This window comes from Triturus cristatus, chromosome 11 (assembly GCF_964204655.1).
Source record: "Triturus cristatus chromosome 11, aTriCri1.1, whole genome shotgun sequence".
Classification (NCBI taxonomy): Eukaryota; Metazoa; Chordata; class Amphibia; order Caudata; family Salamandridae; genus Triturus; species Triturus cristatus.
In genome coordinates this window covers 357,300,654-357,322,082 of record NC_140594.1, presented here as the reverse complement: position 1 = coordinate 357,322,082, position 21,429 = coordinate 357,300,654, and positions in this window count along the sequence as shown.

The following is a 21,429-nucleotide window of genomic DNA, read 5'->3' as shown; positions in this document are numbered from 1 at the left end:
TTACCCTCCTTGGACCATCTGACACCTTTTTACTATACTAATCCCCCAAAACAAGCCTTTTTAAACTCTTCCCTGTGACTCTTCCCCTCCACATCCCTTTTTACTCATCCCAAGCCTCCCACTACTGCTAGGAGGTCCCCAAATCTAAATCCTTCACTCTTGTATTCCTCCACAATCCTTTTCAATCAAAATAATAGACTAACAGGTCTACTTAACAAATTTCATATTTCACTATACTAATTCACCACTAATCCTTATGGGTTCCGGAGTAGCGTGCTCCTCACCAAGAAAGTGCTTCAACACCCCATCAAGGGTAACAACCGCCATATAAATGCAAACCTTTTTCCCTCTTCTATCCCTCCTCTGTCCTTCTCAATCCAAATAACTGATTAATATCCACCACTCAAATTACTTTCATATTTCACTATACTAATTCACCACTAATCCTTTATGGGTTCTGGAGTAGCGTGCTACTCGTAAAAAAAAAAAGCACTTCAACACCCCATCAGGGGTAACAAGCGGTATATAAATGCAAACCTTTTTTCCTCTTCTATCCCTCCCTTATCCTTCTTAATCCAAATAACTGACTAACCTATCCACCACTCAAATTACTTTCATATTTAACTATACTAATTTAACACTAATCCTTCTTGGGTTCCGAAGTAGCGTGCTACTTGCCGAAAAAGCGCTTTGACGCCTCGTCAGGGGTAGTAAGTGCTATATAAATGCAATCACAATACAATGTTTATATATATATGCTAACCCTAGCACTAACATGTGGAAGATCACCAGTGCCACTGGGACACAGCCACAGATACTGTGAGATTCTGACTCTGAGACAGCTAAACTAACATGGGGACATGGACATTGGAATAGTGATCCTCGAGCAGTGACACAACTAATGAGACGGGGTGTTGCCAATGGGGCACTGACACAGACACTGAAACTGGCAAACATTTTTGGGGGAGCTTTATTTAGCACAAACTCGACCCAAAGGTATCTGAATGCTTCACATGAGCACCAGTTGCATTACAGAAGGACACGTTCATTTTTGTTAGGATGGGGAAATTAAGTGATTTGCCCAGAATGACATGATGTTTAGCGTCCCTGCCAAGATTCAAACCCGGTTCCCCAGTTTCGAGGTTTACTGCTCTACTGATACAGGGATATTAATATTATGGCACTGACATCCTAACATTGGAAGACTAACAATGCAACACTGCCACTGGGGCATAGAAATGCAGGGACACAGGCATGAATACTACACTCTGGCCCTGGGACATGAAGACAAAGGGGCACTCATGCGTGGACACAATCAATCAATCAATCAGGGAATTGTAAGCGCACTACTCACCCGTGAGGGTCTCAAGGCGCTGAGGGGGGGGAGAGGGGTACGCCGCTCCGTTTAGCCAAAGAGCCAGGTCTTCAGGGTCTTCCTGAAGGTGTTCAGGGAGGGGGCGCATCTGATGTCTGACTGTAGCTCGTTCCAGATCTTGGCTGCGATGTGAGAGAACAATCTTCTGCCTGATCTGGCTCTGTGGATGCACGTTGTTTCCGCCAGTCCGTAGATGGATGATCGCACAAAGACTAGACCCAGGAGACAGACAGGGAGAATATGGACACTTGGACTATGAACTTAAACACAAGCAATTCTATTCTCCTACTAAACAGTGTGCATAACGTTGGCAAATAGTGCTCTTCTGCAATACTCCCTAACAGTGGCATAAGAATAGCCCCCGCAGAGCGGGGGCCCGAGCTCCAGGGGGCACCCTCCGGCACTGTGCACGGGCAGGTGCTGAGAGCTCCTAACTGAGTCCAGAGCGTGGAGGGGCTCTATGTACTTTGCAGTGGGGCCAGGGGCGGCACATCCTTTTATGCGGAGTGGCGATGCCCCACAAACAAAACCCCCAGGCAAAAGCTGAAAAATAAAATGGTAATAAAGTTTATTTATTACAATTTTATTTTTCAGCAACCGACCCATCCCAAAATGAGCGTCCGGACGGGACGGGCCATTGCTGTTAAGTGGCAGCAGGGAGCTTTGTGCTGTTGAGTTTGAAATGTGCATGTCTCTTTGGCCAGCTGTCTTGCGACGGCCAGCCAGGCATGCACATTTTAGACCTCTCTAACCCAGCTGGGTTAGAGGAAGCAAACGCCTCCAGTGCTCTTGTGAACCTTGATAGAGGCCACTCCAACCAATTCTGGTGCTGCTCTCATGCTGCATGAGAGCAGCGCCAAGATTGGCTTAAGAGTCGGGAAACTGCCTGCCTGCTTCCTGCCTTGAGGAGAGAAGGATCAAGGAGGGCATGGTGCTCGTGGAAAAGGTAAGTGCCTGTTATTTTTTAATTTGCTATGTTCCCCCTCACATCACCACCCTCGGGACATGCCAGCCGCCACTGAGTGGGGCCCACTTAAGTTTCGTTATGCAACTGCTTCCTAACCTTCACTTTTTAGATGTTAGGACAGCTTATAAGCTTTCACGTCACCTACACAAATTACCGATGGGATCCAAGGCCCTGGAAAGACGGCTGGGTGGCTGCCTGCATGGCTCTTGCTGTCTTGACTAATGCGGACTGTTTCATCAAGTTCGCTCCTGCAGGAGCCTGGTACAGTCAGTGCAGTGCTGACTAACACCTTGTGTGCACCATGTCACTGTGCTCATAACGATGTTCCAGTTTGTTTATTACTGCCTTAAAATCCATTCAATCAATAATTCTCAATGGCTGTTGGCAAACTGTCATTAGAAATACAGTGTTTGCCACATGTTTCCACAAATGTGCATTGAAGGAGAACACAAAACACCAGGCATAAATGCATTTATGTCCTATTCAGTTCATTAATTAGACTGTGTAAACAGGGCCGGACTGGCCATAGAGGGCACCAGGCAATCCCCAGGTGCGTCGCACGGGTGGGGGCCGGTTTTGGGCCACTGGGGGCTGTTTTTGTTACAGGGCCGTTTTTGCAGCATAGCTGCAAAATTGGCCCTGTAACAAAATCGGCCGAAAACCGGCCCTGGCAAAGAGCTCGGCAGCACCCCCAAACCCCCGCGGGTGGGGGTGGGGCAGCCGAGCACTTTGCCAGGTCTGGTTTTGGTTCCCAGTCCAGCCCTGTGTGCGAAAGTGCTTTCGACCGCTGACCTGGGGAACTGGGTTCGTCTCGGTAATAACGCCGAACATGCTGTGATTCTGGGCAAATCACTTAATCTCCCCGTGCCTAACAAAGAATGAATGTGTGTCCTAATGTAACGTAACTGGTGCTACGTAAAGCGCTCTGATACCTGATTGGATTCAGGTCAAGTTCGCGCTATATAAAACTCTGCATAAAAAAAAAAACACCATTTACCAAGCAGTCCCTAAAAAAAAAATCTCCAAAGTACTGGACTCACTGTGCTTTGAAAGTCCCAATTTCTTAATAGTTATCACAAATTGCTGTAAAGATGGAATAATGCTAATAATTTTACGATAATCATATACCGCAAAATATGATGCAACCTTAAAAGCTGTCACATTTAACACCCTACCATACTCTGAGGCCCCTTTCATCTGTAGTTGTTCCTTGGGGCCTTAACTATCCTGGCTAGGGACTTGCTGTGTGTGCACACTCACAGGTGACACACCGGACACAGTACAAAAGAGACTCCACACCAGATTAGGTGAAAAAACGGCATATGTATTATGCAGAACACGTTATAAGGCAATCACAGTTGTAACAGTACTGTACTTACTGGCACCAGGTAGACATTTACAGGGGGACTATTTACAAGGCAGGGCCAATCGGGCCGCTGCCAGGACCATCACCAGCACAATTAGAATAAATGGAAGCATCAGTAATAAACGTAAAGCAGCCAGGCCTCCTGGCAGGATCATGCACTTAGCCACAGTGCAAATAGCCTTAGGCCTACACATAGAGCATCATCACATTAGCATGCAAACACTAGGAAAAAGCATGAGCAACACATTAGGGCTAATCACATTACCGTTGGCATTACTGTATACCATCAGCAATACATGTCTACCATCCAGTAGTTATTGACAAGGCCATGCACCGAGCAACCTTACGATAAGCATAAATCACTTTAGGCGTTTATCAGGGTAGGCCTAAACATGGAGTATAAACCTCATTAGCCTGAAAACATTAACTGCATGAAGGCATTAGGCCTAAACATAAAACCAGCCATGTAGGCATTAGCGAAAAAGCATTATCATGAATCAATGCATAAGTCATAGACATAAACGTCATCACGTTAGAAGGAGGCATGAATCCCATGACATAAGGCATACTTGCATGGGGCATCTCCGTAGGCGTAAACACACATTATGCAGAACACCAACAATATAAGCCTAGGGGGAAAAAGGAAATCAGGCATCAACCTTAGGTTTTGAAACACATTACGCATAGCATTAGCCTGCAGCCACCTTATGCAGTAAAACAGATGAGGCATAAATGCAATATCATTAGTGTAAAGACATGTTAGGCATACATCATGGCATTAGGCATCATCAAAGACAATAGGCACCAATCCTGGGGTATAAACACCTTAGGCATGAATCTTTGCAGGTACATTAGGCATCATTTGGGCATTTCTCATTAGCTTAAGAGCATGAACATCATGGCAGGATTACACTGCGCGTAGAAATGCATTAGGCCTCAAGTCAGAAGGGCGAACCTCATACATGCACACACGTTGCAAAGATTGTCACCACTCCCTGGAAGTAGCTGTCTCTCAGGTGGGCAGTATAGATAAAGTGCTCTCCTCATGCAGGAGTAAAGGTGCTGCGCTAAATCAAGGAATGCAGGACTAAGAGTCCTGGGGGCTGGAAACCCGTTGTAGCACTTCACGAGGCGCTAGACAGCAAGCAGAGCACAGTCAATGCGAATATAGCACTCTGACAGCACAGCGCTGCAGGACCCATGCACCTTCTTCTCCTGGGCAGGGGCTGGAGGCAGCGCTCACAAGGCGCTAGATGGCTCACAGTCCCAGGGTCCCACCCGAGGGAGTAGCGCCCACGCTCCTCACCTCCTTGGAGTGCAGGCAGCCAGAAGATAGTGCTCACGAGGCGCTAGGTGGCAGGAAAGCTCTTACGGGCTTGGATAGCGCTGCAGCCCTCTCAAGGCGCTAGGCAGCAGGAAGAGCCCAGTCACTCCAAATATAGCGCCAACGAGGTGCTAGGGGAACATGCAGGGGGACTCCCTCACCAGATGTCAGCTGCAGGATCCACGCTCCTCCTCTCTTTGGGGATGGAGATATAGAACTATGACAGCACCGCGCTGCAGGCATCAGCTCCTCCTCTGGCAATCAGGAAAGTAGTGCCTCCCAGGCGCCAGGGAGCTGGCGAGGATCCAGAGTCCCACACAAGGAAGTAGTGCCCACACTCCTCACCTCCTGGGAATACATGCAGTCAAAGTATAGCGCTTACGAGGCGCTAGGGCAGTAGTGCAGGCAGGCCAGGCTTAGCAAGATCAGCAGACAGTGGACACTCATCAGTACAGGACAGCAGCCCCTAGAAGCAGTCATCTCCCTTAAAGTGGCACTCCTCCTGACATAGCAGTCTTCACTCCAGCAAAGGCTCTCACTGGCCCTGTGGACAGCAGAGGGGTACAGATGGGCTCAGGGGCCACCACACAGGCCCTTGCTGCGGTACCTACTGGCAGAGTGTCCCCTCTCAATCAAGTCCACGTTCAGTCTGAGCACATGTAGGCACAGCTTCTCTACATATCCACCCCTCCTCCCACCTACCAGAAAGGGCTAGAACCTTCTAGAATGCTCCTGGCAGTTCCCAACTGTCACTGTGGGGGAGGTGTAGAGTGCCCTGGGTGCCAAGCTTCCCTCCAAAAGCTGGGGGTGCTGGGAAACAAACAACTAGACTGACAACCCACCTCAGGTAGGTGGCACAAGCAGACAGAAATGGCGTCCATTTTAAAAGTAACATTGCTTTACAACAGTACAAATAAATCTGCGCACGCCATTGCGCAGCAGGTATTATTTACCTCTCACACCACACATGTCATATACATTTACTACCATGGGGGAGATGTCCCCTAAAAGGGGGGGGGGGGTCCTAATATACCTATCTAACAGGAAGCACACACATTTGGCACTGGCAACCAGCGCTAAAGTGTCCAACATCCTACAACCACACATTCCACAACAGCAAAAAGGCTAGGTGGAAGGCCCAACACTGTGCCCTCAAATTCATCAAAGAACAGAATGGATAGGGGGGTGACTGCTGCAGCATCTAGGGAAAGGCTCCCATTCAGCACTGTGCTGTGTTCAGGTGAAGATGCACTGGATGGCAGGTGCTGGTAAGGAAAACATTGCTTTAGTGTTGAGTAACCATGTATCTATATTTTACAACACTTGCAGTTGCTTTTGAGCGTGAAATGGACAAATCAAGTTCTTATTGTGACACAATGAGAATTGATAGATGACAATGTGTCTTGTATTTCTTGAAACTTGTAGGATTTGAAATATGAATAACTTGTGTGCAGTGTTTAGAAAATACACGTTCAATGCTCGTGTAACATCTCGAACTCGTGTTTAGTATGTGTGTCAAACCACTAGGTGGTGCAATTTGATTATTCAAAAAGTACCAGTGAGCTAGCTGGCTGTAGTGCTGTGTTTTCATTAAAGTAGCTTTGTCATGTCACAATTATTTTTTACATGTCACAAATAAATTAAGATAGAGATGCCCTTCCAGGACATTTATTCAATCGCAGTTATCTTTTTTTATTGATGGAAAGGAATTACAAAACATAAGTAACTGGTGAAGGTTATATTATCACGTTGATTCATCGAACAACGTCAGTTTCACCGGTTTATTTTGAACTATGCGGCGCGTGGTTTGATTTTAAGTATTGGCAGTCCAGTCTGCCTTGCATAGATCGATACTTGAATTGATAAGAATGACCACGGGATGCTGTGCGCCAATGCCACGTCACAAGTGATTTACTCTCCCTTTGGAACATCACTGTTCCACCCATTCACTCGATGTCCCTGTCAACTCATTTCACCAGGAAGAATCGCCTAAGACTTCGGTAACTTTACCTCCAGGTCACCCAATTAGAGATTTCCTTACCAATTTGTTCTTCTGGGCTCCTGGCAGTGATGTTCATCCAGGTACATTTGTTTCTGTCAGTCAGGTGATTCCTTACCTAATAACGCCTTTGGTCTTGAAGTTAGCAAATTAGCCAAAGGTATACTTAATTCTGCATCGTGTTAGCTCCGAACTTCACATTTTACAGGGATTTTATTTGGGAAAAATTCCAAGTTGAGGATAAGTTAAATCGAGCAACAATCAGTGGCTATTTTCTGCCGGTGTTTGCTGGTACCCAGCGCCAGCACTCCTTTCACACGACCGGGCATCTTAGTTACTGCTGGGGGCGGGTCCACTTGTCAAATCTTATTTTTTTTTAAAGTGACTACTGAAGCAGATGGTTGCCCTGTCCTGGACGCTTTCATTCGAAATCAGTATATATTTTTTTTTTAAATCTGATTTGTTAATGAAGCAATTTGCATAAAATTGAGAAAACTGATGCGCCCTTGCAATACTAATGACAAAAATGATATATTTCAGTGGCTATTATATGATTGTTGATTGCCCAGAGGAAGTCATCCCCTACAACTCGAAACATCTTGGCAAATCATTACAAAATAAAGTAGTGTCATTACAATTGTGCCCACGTGCTATTAGTTCTGATTTGTAACTGTACTTTAAACTTTAATAATCCAGATCATCTGAAGGAAAAAGAAATGTAATAACTGCCGTATTTTAACCTTACAAATTTTGAAATTAGGACGTGAAATTGGTGTTAAAAGAAAGGTGCGCCCAACATTTGGAGTAACACATTACACCCATCCACTTTCAAAGGATACTGACTATCATTGATGTAGTGTGCACAAGGATGCACAGTTTACCTGACCAGAGCATGTTTGCACCCTTTTGGTTCATGCTTGTCCGAGACATAAGGGGTCATTTTGTTGGCTGAACTAATAGCACAGCATTTAAAGCAGATCTTGGCACACTCATCCCGGATCACCTTGTGCCAACCAAACAACTTGCTGGAGGGGTGCGGAGAGCATTGACGTCTCGGGGAGATGCTCGTGTTGAAACTGGCAGTGCCAATGGTGAAAGTGGATAGCTGCCTCTTTGGAATAATGTTGGACCCTGGCACCTATTTCCTTTTATCTTTAATAAAATAAGCTCTGGCTTCCATAACACTTTTTCTTATTTTTTTTTTCTAGTTCAGCAATTTACTGAATGTCTAAAAGCACTCTAGTGACTTGGGGGTTTCTGCTTGATTTTCGGAGAAGACATCTGTAATTGTGTTCAAGACTCCGCATTGGCTCTTTGTAATGTTGCCTAAAGATAGTCTTTGCTATCTGCCATATCAAAAACCAGACACAAGTGCTTTAGGTTTGTCCTTTAGTAGCCTCTTCACACCAGCAGAGCATTATATTGACCGGCAGTTGTGTTAGTCCACTGATTAGTTCTTCCTTTGAAGTGAATAGATACTGAACTGTCCTTGTACCTAGTCCTTAATTTGTGAAAGAATAAGTGGTTGTGCCTGGAGTTCTGCTCAGAAGCCTGCCGCTGGTGCAATTAAATGTTGGCTCATGGAATATCGAGGCCGCCTATCACACAGTGTTATTTTAATCCACTACCAGACACTCCCTGCTGCTTTGTCTCCCTCTAGTGGGCTCCTACTTGCCCCCTTTTGTGAGGGTTTTACCATATTTCTCTGCCTCTGTGTTTCCCCTTGATGCTTTTCCCTCTCTTGCTATTTTGTATTGACTGATGCTGGTCACCAAAAATGAGGGTGGTTGCCCCCACCAGCTCAATTTAATCACTGTATGTACTGCAATTAATAATTTGTGGATGTACTTTGGAATTTTATATAATGAAAAATCTCTTTGCTTTATGTTGCATTTGTTGCATACATCCCTGAGGGCAAGTCTTCCTCCTCCTTCCAAGCTATCAAAGGCATGTTGGGCATGCACAACCCCAAAGAAGACACCAACCTTTTCCTTCCTCTGTATCCCTGGCCTGCGGTCCTTGGTTCCTTAGGATTTTGTCATCTATCCTCTCTCGAGAGATGCATTTCCACAAAGTACTGCCCATGTTTGATTTATATGCCCTCCCCTTAGCCTTCGCCCTGCGCATGGGCTCCTTTGTTCAGTCTCTAAGTCCCTGGTGTTGCCGCACATGCAGGTCCATAGGGGCTGCTTTCTTGTACATCCTTTGCCTATATGGGGTTACAGGGGCAGAGCAGTCATTGAGGGGAAGCACAGTATCCGGTGTGAGGAATGCACTGTATCCGGTGTGAGGGACCCCGCAGCACACCGCTGCATGTTTCTTGCAGCTGGTTGGCATTCCTTACTGGAACAGATGCAAAGACATAAATATGTTCAATAACAGATTCTCCGGGAAAGATCTCAGTGGCAAGACCAGGAAAGTGTGGCACCCTGACCAGCGCCCGTAAGCGCGGTCTGATAGGCAGTGATATTGAACTGCAGAAAGTCTAAGGGCGGCTGAAGGAACCTCGGTTAGGTTTGCTCTTCCTGAGGCTACTAAGTTGCAACCTTCCTGTTGCTTCACTTTCTCTTTGTATCCTACTCTGTGTGGGTCAAACTGTCTTTTATGATGTCCTTAGCCCAGCTTAGCTGTCAGACACACAGAGTTGCCAAAGAGACAACAGGCCAGGCTCTCCTCAATAGATGTCCATTGGCGGCACCACAATTCTTCTCGCCTAATCTACTTCTCTCCACTCTTCGCAGCCCACTATTGCTCCTCATTCACTCCTGATGATTTATTCCTGGTTCAGCCCGACACCTTACCTTCAGGATCAATATTTCCTTTAAGTGCTTTTGGGAGCTCACTGGACTAAGAAGCTTGTGGGAGAAATACTGGCAACGGGAAAGGGTGAACAAACATGGTGGAAATCTGCAACTTGGTTGATAGCAGGGGCCGTTGAATACCTCCAGATCTAAGTGGAGTCCAAGGCCATGTATTTATTGTGTGTTGCTTCTGAGTAAGAAACATATATTTGTTTTTCAGGGATTAAATGTAGTCACACTCTGCAGCAATACGTGTTTTTTCCTCGTGACCTTACCTCATAGGAAGATATAGGTGCAGTTGTCTACTTTAACATGTTTGTTTCTGTTTCTATTAACTTTTAATTGAGAGAGCTATTTCTGTCACTCAAATACTCTCTCAAGTCATATTGGTTTAGGTATGAAAGGTGTAATGGCCCTTGCAACTTTCATAACCAGCATATTGTGTTCAAAACAGACTTCAAGGGGCTTTGCTTCAGCCTCCTTCCTCTTTTGCTCAGGAAGCTTCACCTTTGGCTTGAGACATTGTCATCATGTCTCCGATCTACACGAGTATTTTATTTTCACCTTCTTTCTATGGACTGTTTGGGTGTATCCTCCCGCCTTCATTGGCATGAATAGGGGACTATTTTTCATTTGAAAATATACTCTCTCCCATCACACATTTACTTCTCTGTCATTCATGCATTCTATAATGAATAGAATGATTTTTTTAAATTATGTTCACGAAAGCTGGCATTTTCTATTGCTTTTCTCAGTGTTACTGGTCAAACATCAAACCCTCTGGCTTGCCAATGCTTGTTGGTTTCCTGAATGTTGCTTGATTTGCTCTCAGAGTAGCTTGGACATTGAGACACCATTAGAAAGAATATTATTCATGCTCCGGGCGGATGAGCTATTCACATCCAAGGCGTTAGTATTGGGTCTTTCACAGAGTGAGAGGAGAATGCCTGGTGATGAATACGATTATTTCCTTTACTACAAAGTTTGTTCATATGGAAGAAGTGCCATGAAATAAATGCAGAAGAGCAAGAGTGTAATGAAAAGCAGCAAGGATGCGCCAACTATTTTAACGGTACGGTCGAAGTGCTAGGATATTGTAGCGCTGAAGGATAGACTTTGTTCCCCAACCACTTTATCTCCCCTGCACTTCCGACAAGGAAATGTCTCTCAGGGAGGAGATGAAACGACCCTGCTCTAATGAATACAGAGTTGGGGTGACACTGATATAAATATTAATGTGATCAAGCACATTCGAACAACATTTTTGAAAGAAATATTTGCATTTTCTTGGCTAGCACTTGCTAGAGTTCCTTATGGAACTCTAATTTCCTGCTTTTTGGCATGGTATAATTGTGCAGGTGTCAATGGTTTATTAAGACTAGCTGGGCTTTTCTGATCTGCCAGTTGTGAGAGATGAAATGGCTGAGCATATTCTCTGCAGTGTGCCACTGTATTGTTAGGCTAATGGTTATAAGACGTTTCATAGGGGCAAAAGCTAGATGGAAGCCCCTCCATGGCCCAAGTTTGAGAAATCCGTAACTTATAGCAATGTGCTTTTTACTTTAGTTATTTCTGTGCAGACATCTGCAGCTGGCTTCTTTTCATTGGTTCATTGGTCTGGTGCTAGGCTGTCTCTCAGACTAAGACAACATGCGTATTTATGGGAGCTTGAATAATGCCCCATCAACAAGGTTTACTTCTGAAAATGAATGAAGCTCTGTCTTGAGTTAATGTAGTAAAGAGTCCAGGTGAGTGTTAATAGTTAGTGGGCCAACAGCTTATCCTGATGGGCAGGGGGGGGAGGGTCAAAGGTACACAAGCCTGTATTGCTTGGTTAGGAGTATCTGATACTAATTGCAGAACTATCGATGACAAAACCGATGTGTTTGAATTCAGTGTGGTACAGTCTCACACAGTACATCAAGGCACACTCTGACATCAATCACACATTCATGTACACATATATATACATTTACAGACAGCCACACCTGAACAGGTATGTAATCCTCAATGCAGGAGGACTTATCTTTCTGAAAGCCCCCTTGTCCAACCATCATTCTGTCCTCGCCACAGCTAAGCCACCTACCATAAGAGCACCATCATTGGAGCAATCAACAGGAGCAAAGCCCTCTTTATAGTGATTCCACAGCCCCATCAACCAAATGATGCAACACTGTCAACTGCTTCTGCATGGAGAAAATAAACAGAATCACCAATTCATCATCGCCATCCACATCTATACGCAGCTGTCACACCACTCTTGGAATTCTTCAACATTTCCTCGCACACAGACCTCTCCAACATTCTGAACTCACTGAACGTGACCTTTTACAGAGATAATATGCTATCCGCCGCCATCATCAAGGTCCTGCCAGGAGAAGCCCTCACACACCAGGTTATCAATGCCTCAGTGACCCGGGGAACATTCCTCGACAGCCTGGGAAAGCCTACATTGGATTCAACCAACGTCGCCAACTTCAGTCCTGTAATACACCTCTTATTTGTTGGAAAAAGCATCCATCCAGCTACAGGAGCACATAAACAAGTATAACCTACTTGACGACTGTCAATCAGGGTTCAGGCTATGGTGCAGAAATGAAACAGCCACGCCCCCACTAGCCCATCATGCCCTGTTTCTCCTGGTTCTGCTCGATCTCTCTGCAGCTTTTAACTCTAGAAGATCCAACATTGGTCCTCACATGAGCTTCTCCGGTAGAATCCTACAATGGTAACCATGCTACATCTCTGACAACAACTCATTCTGATAGCAACTATCCGATCCTGGATTGTTCGTGCCACCGTGAGTTCCCCTGGGCTGCAGTCTACCACCAATCATCATCTTCCACAAAATTTCACAAAAACCTACAGGACGTTTTGCAAAGATGTGTGGCTTTTGTTTGAAAGTTGGGAATGTAGTTTCACTAGTGAATAATGATGATGTAAAGCACACTTTACTGAAAGTGCTATGCTCCCTTTTAAACTGCATTTTAAAAACATGCACATAACGTGACACTCACACTGTCAATTGTTTTTGTTTAGGAAACGGAGTAAGAGTGCTGTGGCCTTTAATCCTTGGGTTAGTAGGGGTCAAGAGACTTTCTCTCACCCTCTGTCTTAGGGTAACCTATGTATCCTCCATATTTGTTCCTTTTGTATTGGTCCTCATGTTTTTCCGGTTTAATGCTATTTACCTTTCTCACTTGACAATGGCACAATGAAGAAAAAGGTGGTTTTCAGCCACCAGAACAAGAGGATAAGCGCATGATCACAAGCATAGCGTGAGTCCCTGGGTCGGGGAAGAAAGCATAGTGTGCGTTTAGCGGAATCTCGATGTTACATGCTCCTACCATCGTGGCCAGTGGGTTACTGGAAGGGATGTAATATCAGGATGCTAGCCCTGCCTATCTGTGGATGCACTGATGTTACCATCTGTCCGGAGAGGTAGCAAGGCATTAGGTGGGTTAAAACCACGTTTCCATACAGTCCATCCAGCTTCTTTGAGCGCAGTGCTCCGCGCAGCTGATGTCTTTGTGGCAGGCCACAGGAAATTCGACCGCATCTCCTATTCTTCCCATTCTGCTAGGGTTATCCATCGATGCCTGAGCCCAATTTAAGACCGCATGCATTACTCATAAAGTCCTCCACCAGTCTATTCCCTCATACATGGCAGTGCTTTAAATGGGAAATTAGAAGTGCCGGTACTCACTAAATAGACTGGGAAGGTATTTAGGGGCGTGTCTGGGGGCGTGTCTGTGAGCGAGGAATTTAATAATAGCCACATACCTAAGCTTTAACGCAAATCCTATGATTGTTATGTAAAGCGCTTAAATGCCCATGGGCCAAATTCGCGCAAAATTCAACTGCCTCCTTACATAAGAGACATGGCAAGTATCAGCTGCTATGTCACGTGCAGAGCTTAATTTTTGGCAGTTTGATATTGCGCGAATTTGGGCCATGGGCATTTACCATTTACATACAATCAGAACACCTGCATTAAAGCTTACTTTTTTAAGACCCCTCGTTAAGGGAGTTGTCCAGAACCACAGGATGATGAGCGGACGTCGGGATTCGACCCTGGTTCTTCAGTTCCACTGTCGGCACCTCTGACCATATCCTCATTCTTGTTGCAATGCCAATGAGAACCAGAGCCGCAACTAGAGTAAAATTTCAGGGGGGGAGGCTAATTCTTTCAGCAATAGGCAGCAGAGATGCAGGGGCTCTAAGAAGGGGTGAGAAATAACAAAGCCTCATTAAAAAGTAATTGGTCTTTTAAAGACCTGTGAAGTACTCGGGTGCGGCTGTGTGCGCCCGGTAAGCTGTCTCATCCCGGGCTGCCATATGACGGGGGAGGCGGGTGGGGTGTCTGAAGCCCTTTGATCCCAATGGGCTTGCTCGCCTGATGAGAACCTAACACTGCAGGAGCACCCCAGCGCAGAAATACACAGGCTGTTGCCATCCAGAGCAGCACCTCAACACGCACCATCTGTTGCACGAACCCGTACTTCAGGGCCTGAGCCCTGCTGTTTCATGGAGTACCGGTACTCTCCTTGCCCGAAAATAAGTTCCGGTACTCAGGGGAGAAAACTGAGAAGTGCCGGTACTCAGTACCAGTGAGTACCGGCCCATTTAAAGCACTGATACCTGGTTAATAAACTAAAAGTCTCTGGAGCTCATCGAGAATCGAGAAACGCTGAATGAGACTCCTGCTCCAACACCCGTCTTTCTGGCAAGGACCCTGCATGAGGCAGGCATTCTCTGGTAGTGCAACAAGGCTTTTCAATTCCCTCCTACCAACCCTTTGCACAACATCTTGTATGTTCACATTCAAAAGGGAACTAAAAACCCTCCCATTTGAGAGACACCTAGATTAAAGTGAGCATCCTGCTTCTATTTTGACTTGACCTGTCCCTAATGTTACAAAATGTTTGTTCTCTCTGCTCTCTTAGTTAGACGCAGCAGCAGTACTATGATGCTTAGCTAATCACTTCTTATTCTGTAAAGTCCTTGCTCGTATGAACTGTTTGTTCCCTGTTTTCTTAGTGTTAATTGGTTGTTTTATGATGTTTGTTAACCAGAACTTACTTCCTTCTTGTAAAGCACTCTTATGCCTTTGGGCTGATTCTGTGTTATATAAAAAGTGCAAATATAATTACGTAAAAAATCATCTAAGCAGCGGCGGCTCCTCTGCTAAGGCGAGGAGCGTTCCCCACTGCTCTCTGAGCAGTGCAAAGGAAAAATAAAATACTAATAACAGAACGTTATTATCATTTTATTTTTAGTATGGAGCCAGGTTGGGGTGGGGCAGGGCGGGGCTGGGCTTGCGTCAGAGGGCAGAGGAGTGGTCGGTGCAGCATAAGTGTGCATGACAGTTTGGGCAGCCATCTTGGGCTGGCAAAACCGTCATGCGCACTTAGCATGTACTCTACCCGACTGTATTGCACAGCCTGGGTGGAGAACATGGGCCGGCTCCCACCTCCTGTCTGTGCTCCGAACCATGCCACTGAGACCATTCACGATGCTGCTGTCATGCTGGTGACAGCAGCATTGTGATTGGCTAGGGGGGTCTGGGAAGTTGGGGCTGCCGCTAGCCTGGAAAAAAGGGAGGAGAGGCGGCGGATGGCAAACAGCAAGTAGGTAGTCATCTTTTTTTCCTTACCCCCCCTACCCCCGTTCCTCACCAGCCGCCAATGCATCTAGGATGGGATGTTTTTACATAGCGCGCTTCCAATATTGGTATGACATCAATTACAGTGGGTTGTCTGAGGAAGTGGGTGATTTTGAGAACATTAAACATTAATCTTGTTGTACTGGGAAGTCGAACACCCAAGAATCAGACATTGGAGATGTAAGTACCGCTTGGAAGGAATACTGGACCTGCATGCCAAAAGGGAAGCATTTGGGAAGTGTTCCTTGATCATAGGGGTTTTTGTAACCTTTTTGATTCCTGTACTGCTTGCACGAATAGCCGAAAATGTTTACAGGTGGGAACGAAAAAAGATGATGTTTTCCACTCAGCAGCATGAGGGGCAGTAGACGACTACACGCTAGCCCAAACAAAAATGGTCCTTTTCACTGCCAAAGGTGAATGTTTTCTATTTATGTTCTTTCTTTTTCCATACCCAGCAGAGGGAGGAGTGCTGCCCCCTACAGGGACTAGAAGCTACTGCACCATGTAAAGTATGACTGTACCATCAACATCTGCACTGTGGCCAACAAACAAAATAAAAACGTTTAGCTGTATGTAGGGGTGATGAAGCACTACCTCTGCCTGTGGGCTACTTTAATTCACCGGTGGTTAAGATACTGGCTGCCTTATTTTTTTCTTCCCGTTCTTCAAATATATTTTGTGCCTTTTAGAAACTCCATCCTATTTTGTTGAATTTTATTTTTTAGTATGCTATGATTCTCCAAAGAATTGTTCTTTCCACCATTAAAACAATATTTGTAAGTTGAAATATACAATGCAATTTGTTGTTTCTGACATTGCTTTTTTTATTGACCTGCGTGCAATGTCACGCAGAAGTTCAAAACAGGGAATCACTGGCATTCTGATGTTCAAACAAGCATTTGCAATGCAATAGGTCTCGCATTTACGCGAGTTTAAGCTCTTGGCGTTATAAATGACAATGCCTTTTCTTTGTTTTAGAAACGAAAACAAAAATAAAAGGCATAGTTATTTGCAATGTCAATAGCTCAAACTCGTGTAAATGCGAGACCTATTGCATTGCAAATGCTTATTCAGTTGTGCCTCTTAGTGCGCATTCTTCACAGGGGGCATATTGGTGTCTGCCATTTCTGATGCACGTATTCGTGAGCACTCTTCACAGGGTGCACCTTTTTACTTCACGTTGGTGTGTGCATTTTGCACACTGGTGAGTGTGTGTTCTAATGCACAGCAGTGTGCACTTTTGACACTGCACCTTCCGACCGCACTTTGGTGTGTGTGTTGCACATTGGTGTATGCGTGTTCTAATGCACACACCAGTGTGCACTCTTGACACAGGGCCCCTTCCTACTGCACTTCTGTGTGTGCGTGTTGCACACTGGTGAGTGTGTGTCCTAATGCACAACACAGTGTTCACTTTGACACGGTGCACTTTCCTATTGCACTTCGGTGTGCGTGTTGCACATTGATGGGTCAGTGTGCACTCTTGCCACAGTGTATATTACTACTGCCCATTAGGTGTAGTTTTGCACTACACATCACCACGCATACGTTTCTACCATGCACACTTTTCTACCACGCATCATTACGTGGACTCCAGGATTAGAGCTCTAAAGAGAATCCTACACATTGAACAGTGAGTGTGGGTGCGAGTTAAAGATGGGACACTGCTTCTTTTGGGGAGGACTGCTGGGGCGGGGTGGGCGCGGCTATCTAAGTATCTATCACTAATGCACTCTAGTCTACTCTCCATCTATACCAAAGGAAAGGGTGATGGAGAGATGCGGAGGTCAGAGGGTAAACTCCACGACTGCTGCACGTCATAACAGTGAGCCCACAACAGCCTCGCCCAAAGCAGATCTCGCATCCCACAATATCCCAGAGACTGGAAGCCCCCAGCATGGCTGTGAGTGTTAAGTGACTTCAAAAGAAGGGGGCTGTAACCAACACCACTCCCACTCCACCGCTACCCAACCTGATGTTTCACGTACATTGCATTTGTATGAACTGTAACTTGTTAGAGCACACATACATCTGAGAGAGAAAAAAATAGAGATCGGAAAGGCAAGAGAGAGACAGAGACAGAGAAAGAGTGACTGTGAGAGAAAGAGAGAGATAGAAAGAGAGAAATAGTGACTGAGAAATAGTGAGGGGTGAAAGAGCGCTGCACTGTTTACAGTAGCTTTTTTTTACTCCTGCTCTCGTTAGTCCATTACAACGTTATTCATGTCTTCAATCAAATTAAAGACTTATTGTTTTTATAAACATGTACCTCCGGCCAAAGTTATTGATTGCTACCTCTCGGTCATCATTTCTGCTCTCGCTTCTTTGTGGACAATCGTGGCCACTAAAGTCAGCGGACGGCGCTCCAAATCAATTAAATAAATAAACCTAACACGGCCGCTAAAGTAAGCGGACCGTGCTCCAAATCAAATAAATAAACAAGCACGAGGACCACGATGCAAATAAAACAAGCTGTCGCCATTGTGCGAATGAGGAAAAGAGTGCTCACAGAGTAATTGAAGGAGACTGTATAACGCTGCAAGTAAAAAATCCAGTCTGGATGGACCCTCGAAGAAGAAGACAGGGCGGTAACGAAAAAGCCTCATTCTCAATCACAACACAGCATTTAACATAAATGATGACGCTGTCGGAAGGTGGAATATAATAATAATTTACTGTAATATTTGAAGTGTAACATATGTGCTTTTACCTCTAGCCTCATAAAGAGACTAGTAGGGTGTGTTTAGAAATAAATACATATACGTTATATATAGGCTGACCAACCGTCCGTAAATTTCACGGACAGTCCATAATTTCGGCCGTCTGTCCGTTGTCCGTGAAAGTTTCTTTAACGGACGCCATTTGTCCGTAATTTTAACAGCTGTTGGGTGACAGCCAATCATTTGCCTTTCTAATGCCAACCGTTTGCTATGAAGACCAAACAAAGCGATTTAGGATTGGCTCGAAAGGCATCAGCCAATCCTAGAGCTCGCTGGTACACTGCAGGAGTGCTCTAAGGGCCAATGAGAACAGCTTTAGGGTACCCAGCCACGGTACTTCTGGACGGGCAGAACACGTTTTGAGCCTCTCCCTTTTTAAAATTTTCAGGACCCTTACCTGACCTGTAGACTCAGTAAAACACGATCTAAAGGGACCCGGCCTCAAGGCGCAATTGACTCGATTGGAGGCTGGGGAACTGTTAATGTCAGAATCCGAGCCCAATGCATTTTTGGAGGTTTCCTGCAGTTCTGGCTATTCTTCAGGAGAGCCTCATCGCACGACGCATTAAACAGATTAAATGACAGATCAAATGTGCTCTCTGTGCGGAGGTGTAACACGAGAGCACTGGGTCCCAGTGTAAGCAATGATAATGTCACCCGCTGTCTGTTTGCACAGTAAAAGGCAACAGTAATTGGTGCGCATGGACCCGCTGTCATTCTCCTTCTCCACCGTTGATAGCTACTGCCCTGTATCATTGTCATCTTAATGATTTTTGGGGCCCTGTGCATGACCTGTTTAGGGGCCTCCTGATTGGAACATTTGTGAATTTTATTAACCATTTTCTGAAAACTGAAGCTTACATAATGCAAAAAAATATTAAACTATGTTAAAGTTTTAGAAACTGAATCATGCAGAAACAGCTGATATATGTGTTCCCTTGGGGCCCAACAAGCCTTAAAACTACACAGGAGAGGGGGGTACGTTGAGATAAATAAACATAAATAATATAGAAATAGATCATCTTCCTAGGGGAGGGAGGGGGCTTTATAGCTTGGGGTCCTTGGAAGTTGCACACTTTGCCCTTGCCTTAAAACGTATTTGTTTGCAAATGGCAAACTTATTTTAAACAATGAGGCGTAGCTTTTGTGTAACTGTACCACAAAAACAGGACAAAAACGTTATAGGTGGTTGCTGCAAAGGCTGTGGAAGAACTGTTGAACTCTAAACTAGTGGCGTCCAGGGCGACAATCTTTGTTGGTGCCCCTTCCATGACCTTCTTTATGTATTCCCTGACTACCACCCAAGGTGGTGCCCCTCATCTCTCCTTAGCCCCTCTCTCACATGTATTTAATTTATAGCTCATATAGCCACTCATGTATATACACTGTACAATGAATGGCCAATAGAAGGTCGAGCTGTGCTTAGGCTCCAGGGCTTGAGATCTCTTTTCAGTATATTTCCCTGCTTTAGCAGGTCTTTGGAAGCACTACTATGGCGGTTGCGTTGCTACTACCCCACCGAATACATAGAGAAGTCTGCTGTGCAACTGGCACCCATACCTTTGCCCCAGGACTCCTTATGGCTCTCCACCTCGACTTTCACCGGTCAAGAACGAGGTAAGCATCTAAGGCGGACCTCGGCGTTTACTGAAGGCGGCCAGCAGCCTGTGCCTGGTTGCAACTTTAGGAGTCCCTCGGTCCATATTGACCGATTAAGGGGTCGTGTTTATTGCCTGCAAGTTATTGAACTCAACCTGCCTGCTCAATTTCTGCGTTCATTGATATCCGGAGAAGTAGCTCACCATTTTGGATTGAGGGTGAAGGGGATGACTGTCCCATGGCCTGTCCTAGAACTTGCCTTTGGAACTACAACAAGGGTGAAATTCTTGATGGGCCTCTTCTGTATGCAACTCTTCAGATAAAGACTCAGCTCATAATTAATATGAAAAGGTGGGTGAGTGAGTGAGTGAAGGGATGGCTGGATGGCAGGATGTATTAGTGAATGGGTGAATGGATGAATGAAAAGGTGAATGGATGGATAATGAGCGAAAGGATGGATGGATGAGTGAAAGGGTGGATAATATCTTGAGCGTCGCATTGATGAGGCTGAAAATGGCTGTAAAGAAATTTTTAAAGTTGTTCTGGAATTCACCTCTCCAGCTATCTGTACATCATCTCATACTCATTCAGAAGTATGGATAAAACAGCTTGCAACTTTCTTTACCAGTAAAATCACAACCATTCAAGCCTCTCTTTTCCACCCTTGCTCTCAGTTGGTCGTGGGTCCCTCATCCCCCCCTTCATGTAGGGAGGGTCTAGGCCCTTCTCTCTTACAATTTCCACATCTATGCCTTGACACTTCTCTTGAGCTTTTGTCAAGCTTGAAATCAGGTTCTCCACTTGATCCGTGCCCGGCTAAATATCTGGGGAAGGTGGCACCCGCTTTAAATGCCTTGCTGAACCCCCTTCTGAATTCTTCGCTGTCAACGGGAGTGGTCCCGCAGGCATGGAAACATGCTCTGATCCTGCCATTGATCAAGAAGCCTTCCTTGGACCCCCTCATCCATGCCAACTATAGGCCTATTTCCCTTCTCCCTGCCCTGGCGAAAGTGGCCGAGAAATTTGCACATCGGACGATTTCCAATTTCATCGAAGGAAACGACCTGTTGCATGATACGCAATCTGGGTTCCGTGCAAATTTCAGCACGGAGTCGGCTCTTCTCGAGGTCACGGATACCATCAGGGAAGTTCTCGATTCCGGAGGAAGGGCCATGTTGGTAATGTTAGATCTGTCGGCGGCCTTCGACACCGTCCCTCATGATCGCCTCCTTGTAAGACTCTGGGAGAGCGGCATTCGGGGAACGGTGTGGTATTGGCTTAAATCTTTTCTGGCCGGCCGCCGGCAAACGATCTGGGCGCCTCCTTTCTCCGCTGATATGGCTCCACTAGAGGTAGGGGTACCGCAGGGTTCCATCCTTAGCCCTATGCTATTTAACATCTTTATGGCCCCCCTGGCGGTAGTCGCGGAGTCTTTTGGCGCCCAGATCGTATCTTACGCCGATGACACCCAGCTCCTGTTCACTTGTGATAGGGGCGGGTTATTCGACGGCGTACAGATCAGGGATTGCCTTGGTGCGGTTTTTGAGTGGTTCAGGTTTAATGGATTAAAGTGCAATTCCGATAAGTCGGAGCTGCTCTTTTTTGGTTGC